The sequence below is a fragment of the Schistocerca americana genome, chromosome 4, assembly GCF_021461395.2.
Source record: "Schistocerca americana isolate TAMUIC-IGC-003095 chromosome 4, iqSchAmer2.1, whole genome shotgun sequence".
Taxonomy (NCBI): Eukaryota; Metazoa; Arthropoda; class Insecta; order Orthoptera; family Acrididae; genus Schistocerca; species Schistocerca americana.
In genome coordinates, this window is record NC_060122.1 from 684,196,058 (window position 1) to 684,216,127 (window position 20,070).

General features: G+C 42.5%; 1 protein-coding gene across 1 annotated transcript in view; it reads right to left on the reverse strand.

Annotated features, from left to right (window-relative positions):
* Nucleotides 1-1,096: 1,096 nt before the first annotated feature.
* The window catches only part of LOC124613708, a gene marked incomplete at its 5' end in the record, with an annotated part of 546,162 nt that continues 527,188 nt past the window's right edge, over nt 1,097-20,070 (reverse strand). The window contains one exon of the mRNA XM_047142427.1: nt 1,097-2,661. The remainder of the gene's footprint in view (nt 2,662-20,070) is intronic.

Sequence of the window (20,070 nt, forward strand, 5' to 3'; positions counted from 1 at the left end):
GAGAGGAGAGGAGGAGTAGGGGATGGGGCCATGGCTAAGGAAACAGGTGGGGGCGTCATGATGAAGGATGAAGTTGTGCGTTAGCCCCTACTTGTAGACAATCCAAAGATTAAAGGGCAAATAAGCGACGATGGTTCTTTCTTTGTAATTCCTTGTTAAGGAATTGTAGATTATATCTTGGAAAAGTTTTAATACCTACATGAGTTATTAAAGCAATGATTTCATCCACAATGGATATGAGGTCGTCATTGTAAAAATCAAAGTTAAAATGTCAATTTAACCATGTATTTACAGTGCAAAATATAAGAATCTCTGGTACGGTTATTCTCAAGATGAAGGCGTGACTGTCTAAACTTGCAAGTTCTAGTGCTCTGTACGCTGTAAATAGGTAGTTGATCCAACACTTTAACATTCATTTATGAAAGCTAATTTTATTACCTGCATGTAAGTTTTCCTGGAAATGGTCAGTACACAGTCTTATTTAAACACCAAGTAAGTCAACATTCTGTAAATTAACTCTCATCACATTATTGAGATATATCACGCAACTGAGACGGCAGAGAATTGGAGAGGGTGTGGACATTTTGGTTGTGACGATACAGATTACGGTATGCATTCGAAGTTATAGCACATAGCACATCTGCTGGCTTTACTACATTCATCTTGATGGACCTTTCAAATATCGTTCTTCTCATTCACTGGGGCTATGATTTACGTACCTTTTACATACCCTGTTGTTTGTTTGGTAACAGCCTTTATCAACATATGTAGTTCATCTGCGAAAAATGTGTATGTCAACACAGGAAACTGGAGTTCGCTTGTTGCATAAATAATTACGCTACAAGGAGTGTAAACCTGCTGAAAACCAAAATCATATGTGCATAAAAATTCTGTTACTACGAGAATTTCCTTAAAACAAAATATTCAAGAGACATTTACTTACAATGGAACTAACTTTAAGATGTCAAATGCAGTTACTTTGTCAGTCACAGAAAAAACTTCAAATTCTTTCATACAGCGTAGGGAGTAAATTTAGCATAAGAATCACAGATAGAAGAATAATTTCTGCAATAATGTTTAATCATTTTACCGTCAACGTAACACAACCAATATTTGTTTTCTTATGAACAAATCAGCAACAATGTAACACGTTCATCCTTTATACAGTTATGTACATAAGTCAGTATTTAAGTTTAAAGAGGCCAGCTGGAGAACTCAACAATGCACAGTATAAGAAACAGTTAACACATAGAGAACAATCGTGTCTTTCACTGTGTTAGTCTTTGGAAACACGTTTCGGGAAAACACATGTTAACAACAAGCAACAGTCTGTGAGCCACGTGTTTGCCTGATGATTTGGTCATCAACATATTCCGCTATCTTCATTAATAGTTTGACATGGCAACAGAGTTTCTGAATGTAGTTACGCAATCCAGAGTAACAATGTGCACCTAGTGAACTGGACGTGAAAGGAAAATCAGAAAAAGGGCCAGGATCTTTACAAGCTGATTGCTGAGTTTTTAAGTGGCGTGTAATCACAAATGGATACTTCAGAAACTCTTTCTAAATAAACAGCACATCTGAAAGTAATTCTTCAATTCATTGAGGAAAGAATATGCTGGACAAAGTGCTGCCTTAATGGGACATGTAAATTTAGTTAGAAACCGTGGATCCAAACAGCGCATTGTGTTCGTTTGTAGTAAATTATGAACAGTCACATGAGTGGAAAAGGAAGAAAAAACTATCGTACTGTACTGGCTTTGGGATCTTGTAAGAATGTCAGTGATACTGAATAGTTCTGAAAGTGTATCACCTGTGCTGTCGAACTGCAGTTCGTAAAATACGTCGAAGAAATTCCACATGAGTAGAAACGAACGATATATGATACATAATTTTGGCTATTGTAAGATTTTCAATAGAACTAAATTGTACTGGATGTTAATTACTTGTGTTCTCGAACTGTAGTTAGTAAAGCACGCCAGAGAAATGATGAACAAGTTTTCCAATAACAGATGTGATCCCACAGAGCCGTTGTTTCCTTTGAGATGGTTATCTGAATGAAGTACCTTTGGAACAAGGTAGTAGGCTCGTATATGCACTGCTGTTTCACATATAGAAATATCTCTTAATATAATAGCAACACTCATTATAGCTGAAACATTAATTAGGTAAAAATCAATTACTTTGTAATGAAGGTTAGTGAACATTTAGTATTTGAACATTTCGTACCGTAGCACACCAATAACAGAATATATTTATATACAATGTATTTTCCATTAAATGTGAGAGAACATTTAATTCAGAAACACGATATATGGAACGAAGTTTGTTACGGCGAAGTAAAATAGCTCATCTGTCCGTACACCCTTCTTTTCCTTTCTTTTGGCCACCAGTCTTTAAAGGCTGTTACCCTGTTCATCAAGTTTCGAGTACATTTTTTTGCGCCGTTCTCGAAGGCTTTTGCCTGCAAGTCTGCATGCCACGCCAAGAGCCCTTGGGAAACAGCGCACCGCTGCCGCTACCAGACAAAAGCAAGCCCCCAGTCGCTGCAGTTTCTCGCCGGTGCCGGGGTCTTCGGGCCGTGGCACGTTGCGAGATGGCGACCGCTTGTCTCGAAGGTCCAGACGGCGTTTCTGCCACTTATCGGGCCGCATTCTGCAACTGCAACAAGATGGGAGGCTGTGAGTAACCACCACTGACGTGAGGAGAGTAAGTGAATTTTTTATTTTTGAAGTGAAATAAGAAGTGTGAACAAAATGTAAAGGAAATATTTTAATTTCTCGGGCTGTATACATGTGATTTTCAGCTATTTTTTATCATTTTAGTAAACATGTTCCTGACGTGTTCTAATTTTCAGCTGTTTTTCGTGTTTGGTTTATTTTTGACAGTAGAAACGGTTATACGTGTTTTCAGGTGCTCGGTGGATTATTACTTTCTAAAGCGATAGAACAAAGACTTTGCATTAAATTTTGCTTAAAAATGTTGACTGTGGCTTTTGACGAACTTACTATGAGTAAGACAAGAGTTTACGAGTGGTGTAAGCGGTTCAAAGAGCGTCGAGAGGGCGTTGAAGACAACTTTTCGCTCTGGGCGCCCTAGCACATCAATTACTGACGATAATAAGTAAGAAGTAAAGAGACCCTATCAGAAAGGTTGCTTATGATGACGATATAGATTCTGGATCATGCCAAGCAGTTTCCGGATGTTTTGGGCATGATACTTATAACAACAAAGTTTGTTGCGAAATCGTTGAATTTCGACCAGAAATGAGGTCATGTATACATCACTAGGAAATTTATGGAGACAACGGTCCAGAATTTCCAAAGAAGGTTATAACGGGTGACAAAACATTGGAATATCGGTATGACGTCGAAACCAACGGCCAGTCATCCCAATGGGAACTTCCTGAAGAGACAAGACCGAAAAAAAGTTCGATCGCATGGGAAGGTTCTTCTCAGTGTTTTCTTCGATTAAAATTGGACAATACGATCGTACCGTCAATAAGGAAAACTACCTGGAAGTTATGTGCCGTATGTATGAAGAATACGAGGAAAACGACCAGAATTCTGGCGAAACCACTAGTGAAAATGGCATCAAATAATGCTTACACCTTAACGCTTGTTCGTGTTTCTTGGTAAAAAAAAACTCTTATGTCGCCGCAGCCACCGTAATCGCCAGACATAGCTCCTGCGACTTCTTTCTATTCCCGAAGCTGAAGAGAACCATGAAAGGTCGTCGTTTTGCCAATAAGATGAGTTAAAAATAGAATCACTAAAGGAGCTGAACACCATAAGCAAAATTCAGTTCCAGAAGTGCTTTCAAGATTGGAAAAAGCGCTGGCGCGCTTTTATTATATCTGAGGGGGTTCAAAAATGGTTCAAATGGCTCTGAGCACTATGGGACTTAGCATCTTAGGTCATCAGTCCCGTAGAAATTAGAACTACTCAAACATAACTAACCTAAGGACATCACACACATCCATGCCCGAGGCAGGATTCGAACCTGCGACCGTAGCAGTCCCGCGGTTCCGGACTGAAGCGCCTAGAAGCACATGGCCACCGCGGCCGGCTTCTGAAGGGGAATTAGTCAGAAGGGACAGAGTTGATGTTGATGAATGAATATTCTTTAAGAAAAACATAAATTCCCGTTAGTTTTTGATCATACTTTGTACGTGGAAACTTTCTGGTCTATAATGTCCGCATATAATTAGGAAATCAATTTATTTACGAGGATATGAAAAAGGACAAATTGTGATAGCCTCACGTGTTGAAAAGTTATATCACAAAAACGAGATTCACTTCGAGAAATAATCATCAGTCCCCTAGAACTTAGAACTACTTAAACCTAACCAACCTAAGGACATCAGATACATCCATGCCCAGGGCAGGATTCGAACCTGCGACGGTAGCGGTCGCGCGGTTCCAGACTGGAGCGCCCAGAACCGATCGGCCTCTGCGGCCGGCTGTTTGTAATTATCTATGCGGAATGAGTGGGACGTCAGTCATGTTGGTACCTTGCCTTATGCAGAGGGGCATATTTCCAACAACTACAGCAACGTATCTACTTGTAACTGAACACATTTGTGCTCTGCTGTGTCGTCAACAGAAACGGGCAACAAGAATGTGGGTACAGTTTTAGAAAAGCCCGCTCCACACGTTAACAGACCAGGGTCGTTGTTTACCGACTTCCTTAATCCAGGATGGTATTCAGCTCATCGGTACAGCCTGGGGAAAGTTTGACTTCCTCACGATTGTAAACGATATTTCCTCCATAAGCAAAATCTTTTACCTAACACTTTTCGTAGAAGCCATTCGGTGAACTGTAACAGATTTTCAAAGTCGTTCCCGTGAAAGTACTGTGTCAGCGAAATGAATCAAGCTTGAAATACGCTAGAATGTTTTATTCACAGAACAATACTTCGGACTGTAACTGTCGCAACTTCGAGCTGCTTCATAGTGACATGGGAATTTCCTGCTAGTCAATGTATCTGCTAAAAAGGTAGCTGCATTTATCCCACAGCTACCGGTATTTTCAAGCGTACTTTATTCTTGCAGCCTCTTGAAATTATTTCATAAAGTTATACAGCCCGTGAGAGCGTGGCTGGATCAGGGACCATAAACTAGCAAAACTGACAATATATAACGTGCTGGAAGTAAATCCAAAAGGCAAGACACAGTTATACGAAAGAGTATGTGAATTCGATACCTCTCAACCGCTGTACAGGACTACCTAAAATTACCTATCATCTTCGCGAGAACGCGGGATGCAGGAAGACTCAGAATATTCTGGTCCAGTGTGAAGTGTAGAGCGAGAAGAGACAGCCACACAGAACGGAAAACGTACCTGACGGTACAGTCAAGCGCGATAATGAGAATAAAAACGCTAATTATAATGTGGAGAAGGAATGGGGTTTCCAGAAGTGGGTAAGAAGGAAGGAAAACAAGAAACGAACAGCTTGTCTATCTACGGGCAAGGAAGACCTAAAGAGGAACAAGCTCTCAAATTCAGAACAAGTTGAAAATGCAACGAATGCAGGATGTGACAACACGCAATAATGGAGCGAGATAGCACGCAGGAAGGAGTAGGGGAAGATTATGAAAATCTCAGGTTATAGGAGAACCTAAAAATGATAAGAGGAACTACTCAGAGAATAGAAAGAGTGATGGACGTGATATGAGAAATTGAAGAAGTTTTCTGGTCGGACCCGCTGCTGGAGCGTTATTTCACTCTTTATTTTTTAATTTTTTTAAGTGTAGTTGTAATCTATCCTGTGGGTAGTTCCTGTAAAGAATTTTGCTAGAAAATTAGAGATCCCTTTCTCCTGCTATCACAGAAAGCATTTTATTGAAGGTGAAGATTCTGCAATTATGTTGAACACCTATTTGATATTGCTGCTAACAAATGAAGGGATTTCTCCTCAATTACCATATAATTACATCTGTACCTTTCATCTGGGTGTACTCTCATATATCAGACGTAAGTTTTGGTCACTGTGCCTGCAGGCAATTAACGCCATTTATTACACACAATCGTGTTAATTATTCAAAGATTAATCGCATTCCTTGTCATGGAAGTAATTTTTATTGTGTTTAATTATTTAAAGGTGTGAAATTCAAGGAGTTTGAGGCGGATTGTTCGATCATGAAACGACCGAACTATATTCGTTTTCTCCCGTCAACTCTTCAACAAAAGGCAGATCAACTGGTTTGCATCGATCGCTGTCTCTCAAAAGAGAAATTTACGCCATTGTCATTTGGTCGTGCAGTCTCGACGCGATTATAGAATTATGTAATGTTACATATATTCTTCGCAATGTTTTCTAATGCCACTTATTGAGAAGCTATTCTTGAAATATCTCACCACGCGAGAAAGACACGATTCACTGCCTGTTTTCGAAATGTGTGAAAATGCAATGAGACTTGCTAAAATGGAGCGTAGACACTTGTTAACCAGAGCAATATGACACCTGATTAGGACCTGCAGATCCTACTTCACGACGTCCTTAACGGGAGCCAGGAGACACTCGATATCAATAATCTGTACACATATGATGACACAAGACCGAATTGTTCATAATAACATATTAGAATAGCCCCATCAATATTTGCTCACTAGAATATCGTAACATTCAGATGCAATCTACTCTTATGTTAATGGTAATGGAACATAGACAAATAACTGAAATCGGACAGATAAACGTGATGTGCAGTTTCATGATGATGTTAGAACTGGGAAAAAGGGTTAGAAAAGATGGACCTACACATAATAGAAATAATGATAGCCATATGAAAAACTTACATGACCCATCAATATTTTCAGTACACTCAGAGGATACAACGACATACTGGAACCTTAGAAAAGAGCAGTAATACTGGTTCTTTTCGACATACACATTTTCGTAATAGACGCAAATGCTAAATCGATATTCCTGCATAGAGGAGTAATCGATCAAAAACGATCTGCCCTCAGGGCGCAGAACAACAACTTGGGCTTCATCTCATGAGTAGTAGACTCAACACGCCTACTTTCCAAAATTCTGCAGTGCAGCAACACACACACACACACACACACACACACACACACACACACACACACACACACATACATACATTCATACAGGCAAACTGCAAGCCGGATGGTCTGAGACGAACTTACAACAGGCGACCATAATCTGATTCATTTCACAGTTACAGATGCAGATAATACCTTAATAACCAGTCGATCTCGTATAGAATTTAGGCAAATCGAGAAAAAAGATGTACAAATGTGTGTGAAATCTTATGGGACTTCATTGCTAATGTCATCAGTCCCTAAGCTTACACGCTACTTAACCTAAATTATCCTAAGGACAGAGACACTCACACCCATGCCCGAGGGAGGACTCGAACTTCTACCGGGACCAGCCGCACAGTCCACGACTGCAGCGCCTTAGACCGCTCAGCTAATCTCGCGCGGCTACGCAAATTAAATTGTGAACTTTTAAAGAGAGTTTAGCATACGTTCAAGCCAACGAATAGGAGCGAGGGTTGCAGAGGGCGCAAGACAAGACGATACCACCATCAGTGCACTCACTCCATTGGCTTCTTCGAAACGTGACGATCCCACGCCGCTCTCACCATCTCCCTGTATTGCGACGCCTTCTTCCATTCAGTTATACACAGCACTCTACTGTCTGTCACCTCATCTTGCCATCTGTTCTTGGTTGTCCGGGGCGTCTTGAGCCTTCAATCTTCTCGTCGTATATCTGGAGGACTATCTTGTTCCTCGGTTGATTCTGACATCACAGCCTGCCCATTGCGAACGTTTCGCTTTGGGCGCAGTTTACTACCGAGAATAGTGTTCGAAAGTTAAAAGTGTTCGAAAGTTAAAAGTGTTAGAAAGTTAAAAGTGTTAGTGAGATACAAATGTTGGAAAGATAAAAGTGTTAGAAACTCCGTATTGTCCCTCCCTAGCCTGCCGCTGTGGCCGAGGGGTTCTAGGCGCTTCAGTCCGAAACCGCGATGCTGCTATGGTCGCACGTTCGAATTCTGTCTCGGGCATGGATATGTGTGTGATGTCCTTAGGTTAGTTAGATTTAAGTAGTTCTAAGTTCTAGGGGACTGATGACCTCAGATGTAAAGTCCCATGGTGCTCAGAGCCATTTGAACCATTTGTCCCTTCCTACAGTCTTTAAGACGCACAGCACGACCGTCGAGAAGACAAACCAAAAATCTTTCAGAAATAATAGAAAAGCAAAGAAGACTGTGTTTCTGTCGAGCAATCGAACTACAATAGAAAGAACAAAACAAGATTAGAAAAAAGGTAGGCTTATGTCAAGGACTAAATGGTAGCACATGTTCGTAGTTTTCCATAAAAACTTGCAACAAAGGAGGTTCGATCACCCACAGTATTACCGACACTGAGACGATCCGATGGCATGATGACGACAAACATCAATACAGTACCTACTGAGAACACTGTTGCCGATACGATGGAAGACACAGAGTACGATGAGTGTCTGCGCTCGGAATTAGTAGAGCAATATGTGAATAACAAAACTGTGATTCCATAGGTAGAACTACGGAGGAAATGTTACATCAGTTAGTAGACCACATTGTTCCTTAGTCAACAGTGTTGTTAAACGAATGTGTCTTGCTAAGACGGATGCCCAGAATCTAGAAAATCTCGGATGTCACTATGCGAGGGAGGATCGGAAAGTAATGCATAATAATTTCATTCTCTCCTGGTACTGCAGCTGGCATGGTGAAATTTCACTACGAAATAGTTAGAATTTTGAGCCACAGATGGTATTTTGTTTTCATGTACAGCTCTAGCGAGAGAAGCCTGACCTAGAAACTAAAATAGCGTGCATGTAACTGTCTTCAATTATTGAAAAAAAGCGAAGTGTAATTCGATATTTATGTGCCAAAGCGCATTAAACGATTGAAATTCAGAGGAACTTGCGTAGCCTGTATGGGACGATGTTATCGACCGTAGAAAAGTCTCCAGGTGGTGTGCTTTCTTCCAAAAGGGACGTGTTAACCTTGTTCATGACACGTTGAAATTTCGTAGGGTTAGTGCTTGCTGGATGCTTACGAACCTGACAGACAACCAAAATGACCAGTGAATAATGACGAGCTTGGGTCCATCAGCGTGTTACGCCGTAGAACGGCATGACTTTCTGGAATCAACCGTCCCTGGAGGGTGAGCTGTGAGCTTACACTACACGCTCCAAACCAAGTAGGCTTCTATGGAGCTTGTTTCCCAGCACGAAGAAAATTCATTGATTCAATGTTTTAGGAAAGTATTTATAACAGTGTTTTGGGATATGCATGATGTGTCATTGGTGAACAAGGAACCACTGTCAATGCGGCAGCCTACATTAAAAGTTTGGTTACGTCGCGCCCTTCGTAAAAAGCGACACAACATTCATTCTGACGGTCTTGCTGCTCCCGTTCGTGAGAAAATCGCCAAGTTAATGTGGAAGGTGCTCCACCATGCACTATGCGGTCCGGATCTTGCCCCGTCGGACTTGCATCTGTTTGGTCCCGTGAAGAATTTCTTGGCCAGCATACGCTTTGCGACAGATACGGAGGTGAAATCAGGGGTCCGCAGATAGATATACTCCACTCAAATGAACTTCTACAAACATGGCATATAGAAAATGGTATCACGATGGAAGAAATGTGTTGAGAACGTTGGTTAAGATGTCCAAATGTGGGTAAAAATGTAAATTCATTTGTGATTTATTACCTATTTAACTTTTTGGGAATAAAATTATTGTGCGTTATTTCCTTCCATTGTACTAAAAATTGTGGAAGACAAACGCCTGAGTGATCGGAAACCTTACAGCCGGTTAGTTTAGTAAATTCTGTAGCCAAAATATGGTACAAGCCGCTGTGCCTGAGGGATCACAGGCAGGTAATTGACATGAGCCCCCTGCAGTACGGTTCCAGAAAAGGAAAAACAACCGACGATGCAGAAAATGACGCAGAGCACACTGTGAACACTCGAACGACAAGTACGTTATGGGCATTCGATAATGATTGGCGACCTGCCCTGTTCAAAACACTGAAGTGTAATGACAGATAGATGGAGCTACGAGATTCTGATACCTTAAAAGCATAACAACACATGACAGACGAAGGAAGGAGACCATATTAAGCAGATTCTCACAGGAACAGATGACATTCTTGGTCAGGTATCAAAGATCGGACTCAATGTAAGAACGAAATTTCTGAGACTGTACCTTTGGAGAAGGGCATTGTATGGCAGAGAATCATGGACTGTGGGAAAACAGTAAAAGAAAAGATTTGAATTATTTGTGATGTGGTTCTACACTCCTGGAAATTGAAATAAGAACACCGTGAATTCATTGTCCCAGGAAGGGGAAACTTTATTGACACATTCCTGGGGTCAGATACATCACATGATCACACTGACAGAACCACAGGCACATAGACACAGGCAACAGAGCATGCACAATGTCGGCACTAGTACAGTGTATATCCACCTTTCGCAGCAATGCAGGCTGCTATTCTCCCATGGAGACGATCGTAGAGATGCTGGATGTAGTCCTGTGGAACGGCTTGCCATGCCATTTCCACCTGGCGCCTCAGTTGGACCAGCGTTCGTGCTGGACGTGCAGACCGCGTGAGACGACGCTTCATCCAGTCCCAAACATGCTCAATGGGGGACAGATCCGGAGATCTTGCTGGCCAGGGTAGTTGACTTACACCTTCTAGAGCACGTTGGGTGGCACGGATACATGCGGACGTGCATTGTCCTGTTGGAACAGCAAGTTCCCTTGCCGGTCTAGGAATGGTAGAACGATGGGTTCGATGACGGTTTGGATGCACCGTGCACTATTCAGTGTCCCCTCGACGATCACCAGTGGTGTACGGCCAGTGTAGGAGATCGCTCCCCACACCATGATGCCGGGTGTTGGCCCTGTGTGCCTCGGTCGTATGCAGTCCTGATTATAGCGCTCACCTGCACGGCGCCAAACACGCATACGACCATCATTGGCACCAAGGCAGAAGCGACTCTCATCGCTGAAGACGACAAGTCTCCATTCGATCCTCCATTCACGCCTGTCGCGACACCACTGGAGGCGGGCTGCACGATGTTGGGGCGTGAGCGGAAGACGGCCTAACGGTGTGCGGGACCGTAGCCCAGCTTCATGGAGACGGTTGCGAATGGTCCTCGCCGATACCCCAGGAGCAACAGTGTCCCTAATTTCCTGGGAAGTGGCGGTGCGGTCCCCTACGGCACTGCGTAGGATCCTACGGTCTTGGCGTGCATCCGTGCGTCGCTGCGGTCCGGTCCCAGGTCGACGGGCACGTGCACCTTCCGCCGACCACTGGCGACAACATCGATGTACTGTGGAGACCTCACGCCCCACGTGTTGAGCAATTCGGCGGTACGTCCACCCGGCCTCCCGCATGCCCACTATACGCCCTCGCTCAAAGTCCGTCAACTGCACATACGGTTCACGTCCACGGTATCGCGGCATGCTACCAGTGTTAAAGACTGCGATGGAGCTCCGTATGCCACGGCAAACTGGCTGACACTGACGGCGGCGGTGCACAAATGCTGCGCAGCTAGCGCCATTCGACGGCCAACACCGCGGTTCCTGGTGTGTCCGCTGTGCCGTGCGTGTGATCATTGCTTGTACAGCCCTCTCGCAGTGTCCGGAGCAAGTATGGTGGGTCTGACACACCGGTGTCAATGTGTTCTTTTTTCCATTTCCAGGAGTGTATATAAAGCGTTTCGAGAACGACGCTGTATGGTAGGGATTCATTGACTGTGGAAAACAGTAAAAGAAAAGATTCGAATTACTTGTGATGTGGTGGTGTAGAAAGACGTCGGAAATTAGGTGGGCTCATAAGGAATGAGGAAGGTCTCTGAAGAATCTTCAAAGAAAGGAAAATACCGAAAAGAAGAAGGGGTGGGATGGTAGGATATATGTAAAGACATCATGGACTAACGTCCGTGGTAGTATAGGGAGCTGTAGACGGTAGAAACTGCGTGGGATGACAGAAACTGGGATATATTCAAAATACTTTGAGGACGTATGGTGCAAGTGCTACTCCGAAATGAAGAGGTTTGAATAAGAGATGAATTCGTGAAGGGTCGCATGAAATCAATCAGAAGGATGATGGCTCAAAAGAGATTAACTAAATAAAGCTATTATCAGTGAATAAATACAACTTAGAATTAAGTAGGCTACAAATAATATTAGTAATAATAATAATAATAATAATAATAACAGTAATAGTAGTAACAACTCATCTGAGGATTCATTTCCTTTGTGTCTCTCTTTTTGAATGATGGAGACAATAAACAAAAGTAGTTACTTCCACTACGCCATTCCGACAGATAAGCCGCCATCAGCAAAAATCTGGAAAGTATAATCTGCCACTACGTGCAATCTTCAATAATAAGATTTCGGTTCCGAGATTTGCGAATGTGGCTAGAATTTTCCCAGTCTCAGTCTAGAAAAACAAAGGCTACATCACCATAAAAAGCAAAAATAATTAACTGACAAAACTAATAGAACATAAAAAAGAAAAAGGAAAGAAAAGAAGATTATATGGCTCGGTATCACTCATTCGAAAGTATTTAGTTTCCGATCCCATGCTTAATGATAGGTTTTCTTCTGTTATCATAATCATACTTTCACCTCTACCACTTTCCGCTATTACTCGTAATTATGATTGGAGTGACCTGTGTTAGCTGCATCACGCAGTATATGTAGATGAAGATCTAGGCAGTGATCAGTTGTAGAAATGGAAGCAAGTTCCGAACATCTCCATCTGCATCCACATGACTACTCTGCAAATCACACTTAAGCACTTGGCACAGGGTTCATCGAACCTCCATCGCCGGCCGTAGTGGCCGAGCGGTTCTAGGCGCTACAGTCTGGAACCACGCGACCGCTACGGTCACATGTTCGAATTCTGCCTCGGGCATGGATGTGTGTTCTGTCCTTAGGTTAGTTAGGTTAAAGTAGTTCTAAGTTCTAGGGGACTGATGACCTCATAAGTTATGTCCCATAGTGCCCAGAGCCATTTGTATCATTTCTGAACGTCCTTCATATTACTTCTCTCGAAGAGCACGCGGGGAAAAAGAACACTTACGTGTCTCCGTTCGTGCCCTTATTTCTCTTATTTTATCACAATGATCATTTATTCCTGAGGAATCAGCATATTCGGACGAGAAAGTTTGCATTGATTTTAGTGATAAGACCTCACTGCTACGAAAAACATCTTTATTTTAATGATTACCACCGCAGCGCGCGTATCAAATCAGTTACACTCGTGTTCCGCGATAATACAGAACGAACTGCCCTTCGTTAAGGTTTTACTGACGTGGAACGCCGAACTATCACACGGGCTCCAGAGTATAGTTGTGTAGTTCCGCTGGGGGCTGAAGTGTGGTGCCTTATGAACTCTTGTATCTGTAGACTCCAGGGACTCCGAGAAACACGAGGAGGACTTCCCATCCCTTGCGCACCTTCTGCGAGTCAGCCTCCAGGGACGGCTGAGCGTCGCTCGCAGATGCAGTGCCTGTTCCAGCGCTAGCGCCGCTTTCTCGTTAGGCGACCTGACGCTGGAGGCGGGATCGATATTTAAATGCCAGTGTCATGCATAGTAATCTCGTTAAACTTAAGGCTTGTCTGCCTGCAAACAAGAAACTGGTAACAGCTCGCTGTATTTACATAAGGTTCCCGTAGCACACCACCTCCACAATACACACACACACACACACACACACACAGACACACACACACACACACACAGGTACACGCACATGTTACATGGAAGAGCCGAGGGAGTACGCGCTCAGAAACAGCGCGGGCGCTCTCAGGTTTAAATAGCAGATTCTACGGCTGCCTGTAAACTGTGGGACTGACAGTAATCCTGTCTCTGACTCGCTCATGTTTCAGCATTTGAATCTCCACACAGAAAATTAGCGTTCATTCTGCGACAGAGTAGCCGACAGCCAGACCAGATGATTGCCAGGATACGTCGCCCAGAATTGAGATCTCCATCTGGTCATCAGTGCCTGCCTACTCTCCCTCCCTCCAGCCCCAAAGTTCATCAACGTTCAAACCCCTGACCAGTAATACCATGCCTTAGAGAGCGAAGTGGCGAGGTTACAACGGCTTCAGCAGCATGCGACAGCCTTTCTAGAGTCCAAAAGAAGCCAAATGTGCTCGGTAGCCTGATGGTATTTTGTTCGTTATAGAATAGACTTCACATTTTCCCTAACCAGTCGTTCCACATAAGATTAAGAAATTCATAAGGAACGACCATTTGACGTATACAGGTAAGTGAGTGTGTGTTAATCCTGCATTTTCACGTACCATCTGGTTATAATTAAGGCGCAGCTCCTCACAAATGTCCAGTATGTGCTGTAATTTACATATGGCAGCGTAGCTTAGAAGCTGTGTTAATGCGTTAATTCGGAACTGATTTAGGCTGAAACAAATTAGTTGTAATTTTGGTCGCTAGGTGGAAATCTGGAGCTGTGAATGCAAGGAAGTCGTACATAAATATTTCCGTATGTAATATATTAGGAACGGGACCTGACCAGGGAAGGTCAAACAAGTGAGAAAGGCATGATGTTGACTTTATTATTAACCGCCAGTTACATAACTGTTGCTAGCTGCAGATTCCCATGGAATCTGAGCAACGTTTTCCTGCCTACTCATCTTCAGATTAGGTGAGACCGAATGTGGCTCTGATAAATGTGTTCTTTAAGATATCCCTAGAGCAAAAAGCTACATGGATCCAGATCAAGTAATCTTGCAAGCAATGTATCTGGGAAACTTCTAGAGATAACACTTTCGTGAAAGGTTGCATTAAGCAGATCTTTCAATGGACGAGCGACACGAGATGTTTCCCCATTCTGCATGAAAACAGTAGCTTCCATTCGGTTGCGCTCTTCCAAAGCAGGAATCACATGCTGTACAAAGAAGTTTCGATAACGCGCAGACGCCATTGTACAGCTGTCAGGCCCTGTTGGTGTATTCTTCTCGAAGAAGAACGCACCGAGAATGAATGTGCTTATGAATCGACAATACGAAATCACATATGTCGAATGCAGTGGTTCTTTGTGGACAACACACTATTTAACAGTACCACAAATCCGACGGTTCTGTGTATTCATTGCGTTCTAGAGTGTAAAATTTTGCTCGTTCCTGCATACAGTGTTGCCCTATAAAATGTCATCAACTTCGATCCGTGGCAGAAACCGAAGAGCAAATTCTGTAAGTTATTACGGATCGTGAGATTTCAGTTGCTGCATCGTTTGGATCTTGTAGGGGTACCACTATGAAACAGGCAACTAATCTTTCTGTGTTGTTGACTCCGTGATGGGCAATTCTCGTGACACTCCCACAGACATTAACACAACGCGTGGCACGTACTGCATGGTCAGTTTGCATCAACGGCAACCTCGTCAGTGACTTCCACAGAGGTAGGACGCCTCCCTTATCCAGGTGCTACGCCAAGCACACCAGTGTATTCGAATTTAATTATTGTCTTCTTTATACCATTTAATGACATCAGTCTTCTGCTTAGACCTTGTAGTCGGCGATACTCTCTCATTGCAGCTCTCTAAGTGCTGCCACTCACATAAAACTGTTTCAATAACGGCGCAAGGTCTCTCTTCTCGATATCCACACTGTTCACTCATGTTATGGCTTGTCAAATGACAGCCAGGATCTCATACCGTTACGTAAACGACGTACAGCTCCAGATTTGCATCTTGTGGCCACAAGTGGAACAATTTTTTTTCCAACGGAAATTGGTTCCGAACTGACGCATTAGCATATGTACCAAGTTTCACTAGCACACGACAGTTACAGCGATCACTGGACTTCTGTGAGTAGTTGCACTTTAATTATAATCATCTGATAGTTGGAAAACCTTGCATTTAGGTCAAAATATCGGCCTTATCTTCTTGCTTGGGAATCTACTATACAGTAGCATTGCTGCGTGCAGTGTCAGCTTCCATTTCATTTTATTGCAGGCACAACTACATCTTCAAATGCTGCAGCCTTTTCTTCTATTAACTTGAATGGTTTTCTATCTCTTCTAGTGTTCTCCACGACGAAGTTCGCCATTTAATTGCTCGCTGATCAACGCAGAATACTTTTCACTTAAATATTCCACGTAACGCCCTCTTAGGTCAAATCTGGTAACTCACTTTCCAATTCAGAAACTTAGTTACTAAACGTCTAGTTTATTTAGGGTACGTGATACAATTTTTATTCTTCTCTTTATATCTTTTGCTTCCCTTTTGTTGGTTTTCTTTGCCCAAAATACAAAATATGATCAATTGGCACCGTAATTCCACTGTCAACCCGTACTATTTTCCACTAGAACACATTGAACAACATCATTCAGAATAATGAGTATAATTTACATGCTTTCCAGTGGCACTTTTTCCTTCCTTTTTTTCAGTTTCAGACTAAGCGTTGCAAGAAACTCCCTCCCCCTCCTCCTCCCGGCACTTCTACTAGATTCCAGAAATATCTCAGTGAAGACGGTGAGTCGGTAGATGGCGTATAAGGGGTGTACAGCAAAACTGCACACTATTTCCAAGCCGAGTTTTGTGATAATTAAGCCTGTCCGTTCTTGAACTGACGCAGTGAGTCGCCGCTTAGGAATTCTTCCTACCTGTTACGTGTAGATGCTCTCGTAGTTTTAAGTCCCCTTGCAGAGCCACAGCTGAGCCATCGGATCCCGAAAGTGCAATACTACCGTCTATGTTTTACGTAATGGAGCGGGAAGAAGTTTTCTTGTGCGAATAATTTTTACAAGTGGTGCCATTTACGATGTGTTTACTGAAGAAACTCCGTAAAATGAACTTGTTCACACTTATTAGAAGCTAACTATTAAAGGTACGGTGGTCAACCGCACGATTAGACCGAAAGTCATCCTACCGGCCACTGCAGACTATGGCACAAAGTCTGTAGCTGGAGCCTAGCATCGGTAGGTTCACATGAGATCGTACATCTTTGGTCATGCCAAAGTTATTCATTTATTTATTAATATCAACGTTTTCTAGCACTGTAAAATCACTGGAACATAGTATTTATGACCCATAAACTGCTCCTAATGTCAGCGTGGCCAAGGGCAACATTTTTAGCAAATATTTGTTAATAACAATTACTTGATTCGCGTCAGAATAAATGTACCTTCCCTACGTAACTATTTGCTGGCGTCACTAGCGTTTTCTGCATTGGCACCTCATCCCACTAGCTCTGTAAGAGCCAGACGGTCAACCACCTCTGGTAGACAGCGTCGGAGCCATCCGCTCGCTCCTTACTCCGTACATACTGTAGCTCTGATACTTTCACTTCACGTACGTGAAATAGCAAAATTGGAAATAAAGTAAATTGTTCTCTTATCTGCTAATAAGGGGTACCTTACAACATCATTGCTTTTCGACCACCGAGAGTAATTGTGGTGAGGAATGACCGTTAGCTCTAAATGTGGAAAAATGTAAGTTAATTTGGATGAGAAACCTGTAGTGGTAAGACACAGTATTACTAGTGACGTGCTTGGTACAGTCAAGTTGTTCAGATATCTGGGCGTAACGTTACAAAGCGATATGAAATGGCTATAACATGTGAGAACTGTGTTTGGAAGGCGAACGGTCGACTTCGGTTTTTGGGAAAATGTTAGGAAAGAGTGATGACCTGTAAAAGAGACCGCATACAGGACGCTGCTACGACCTTTTCTTGAGTATTGCCCGAGTGTTTGAGATCTGTATCAGGTCGTATTGAAGGAAGGCATCAAGCAGTTCAGAGAGAGCTGATAGATCTGTTACCGGAATGTTTGAACAACATGTAAGTGTTACGGAGATGCTTCAGGAACTCAGATAGGAATCCCTGGAGAGAAGGCGACGTTCTTTTCGTGTAACACCATTGAGAAAATTTGGAGACCCGGCACTTGAAGATGACTGCCAAACGATTCTACTGCCACCAACATACATTGCGCTTAAGGACCACGACGAAAAGTTACGAGAAATTTGGGCTCATACGGAGGCATGTAGATAATCGTTTTTCCCTTACTCTGTTTGCGAGTGGAACGGGAAAGGAAATGATTAGTAATGGTACGGGGTACACTCAGCCGCGCACTGTGCGGTCGCTTTAGAGTATCTTTGTGAATATGGATGTTTATTTAGATGCAGAATCTGCTTGCCTGCTTCCTCTTTCAGTTCATAGTTTATATCCAAATGGAAATTGAGTTTATGTACGTATTTTGCCCTGTAACAAAGCAGTTTGAATCAGTGTCATGTTTATCAGTGACCGGTAGTGGAGATTTTGTTGAAAGAGTAGCAAAAGCTTTTTGAGAATCTAAGATCCCCAAACACACTGACAGTCCATACTCACTGATTCATTCGCTAATTTCGTTCGTAACTTCCCGATTATAATTATGTAAATTTAATTCTGTGACTGATGCTCATTCTGCCGCCACAGATGCCACAAGCGAAGAACTCCTTGAGCGCCATCAGTCAGTGGCTCGTGTAAGCTTTGGTATACGTCTATTCTTACTGCAACGATTTGTTTGTGGTCAGGTGTAGACATGGGTAACCAGACCGACATTTAGATAAATTATTTTCAAAAATACCTAAAAATGACACTTAGACCAACAGTCACTCAACTATGGCATTTTCTGGATAAGTGTATGTTTCTCAAGTTGGTCCATTTCCTACTATCTAACGAAATGTCGTGTTCGACATTTTCATCGCCAACAGTTCACGGATAAGGGGTGAAGAGTTGTGCCACAACATTCTTTGTGAAACAGTGAACCTTTTCTCAGCTTCCTGTTGAGTGGAGATGTGAGACACTGTAGGTGGTAATCCGCTCGTAGGATAGGGATGTCGAGGTTGGCTACAACTAAAAATTGTTTAAGCGCAACAGTTTGTAGGCTGGGATTGGGTTTTACCATATTTCTAAACATTATTTACACCACACATACATCTCCGTGATATCTTAAGTACTAGTCACAGCCGCTCTAACTTTCAGCATCAGGACATTATTGCGAATTGCTATCCAGTGTCAGTGATATTTCCATTCGCGGTGCTGAACGCTTTGGATTTATTCCTCCTAACAGAGCAGTTGGTGTTACAAATTGTCACCGGCATCAATTACTAAAGACTTATTTTATCCCAATGCAAACAGAAAGAGTGTGATACAGGAAGCCGAACTGAAATAATTTCGTAATAATGTGACTTAAACCCGTGACTGTTTGTTACAAAACAAAGCGTACGTGTTATTTTGTCGAATACGTTCTTCATGCGTTCGACAGCGAAATATCGTGCAAGATGACAAAAATTGTCACAAAAATAAATGTAAGCTGAAGGGAAAAACGGGAAACAAACATACAAACAAGAGTTCGTTCAAACAAGTAGCACCCTCACCTTCAGCATAATGATGCCACAGCGCACACTAGGGCTGCGACAACTGCAAAAATCAGACGCCTTCGGTTTTATGTCATCGATAATCCCCCATACAGTCCCGACTTGGCCTCATTCGATTTTCATCTGTTTGGAATTTCATCTGTTTCCAAAACTTAAATATTACTTAGCTTGACCTTGATAGTGATGAAGAGGTAAAAGCAGGGGTGAGTTTGCTGCTACGTCAAAATAGTCCAACATTCTATAGTGACGGTATCTACAAACTGGTCTCTCGTTGGGAGAAATGTGTTCGTTGCCAAGATGACTATTTTGAGAAATAAATATGTATACTTGAAGTATACAGATTTAGATTGTTAACGTTTGTTTTATTTTAAAAGCTTTAAGAGCTTTCATGTACGAAATTAGGAGGCATTACTTTTCGGCATGCCGTCGTAAGACCGAATATGGACTGAGAGTAAACCAAAGAAAAACGAAATTAATGATGTTTTAACCCAGAGATTTTTCGTGGATAGACACAGCAGGAGGCGAAGTTGCCCAGAATGCTCTAGGTGGTGTTAGAGAAGATAGAGGGAAAGCGAAATGAAATGGATAATGAAAATCTGATTATAGATTCTTTACAGTGACGATATGACGAGTACATTGGAACCAAAC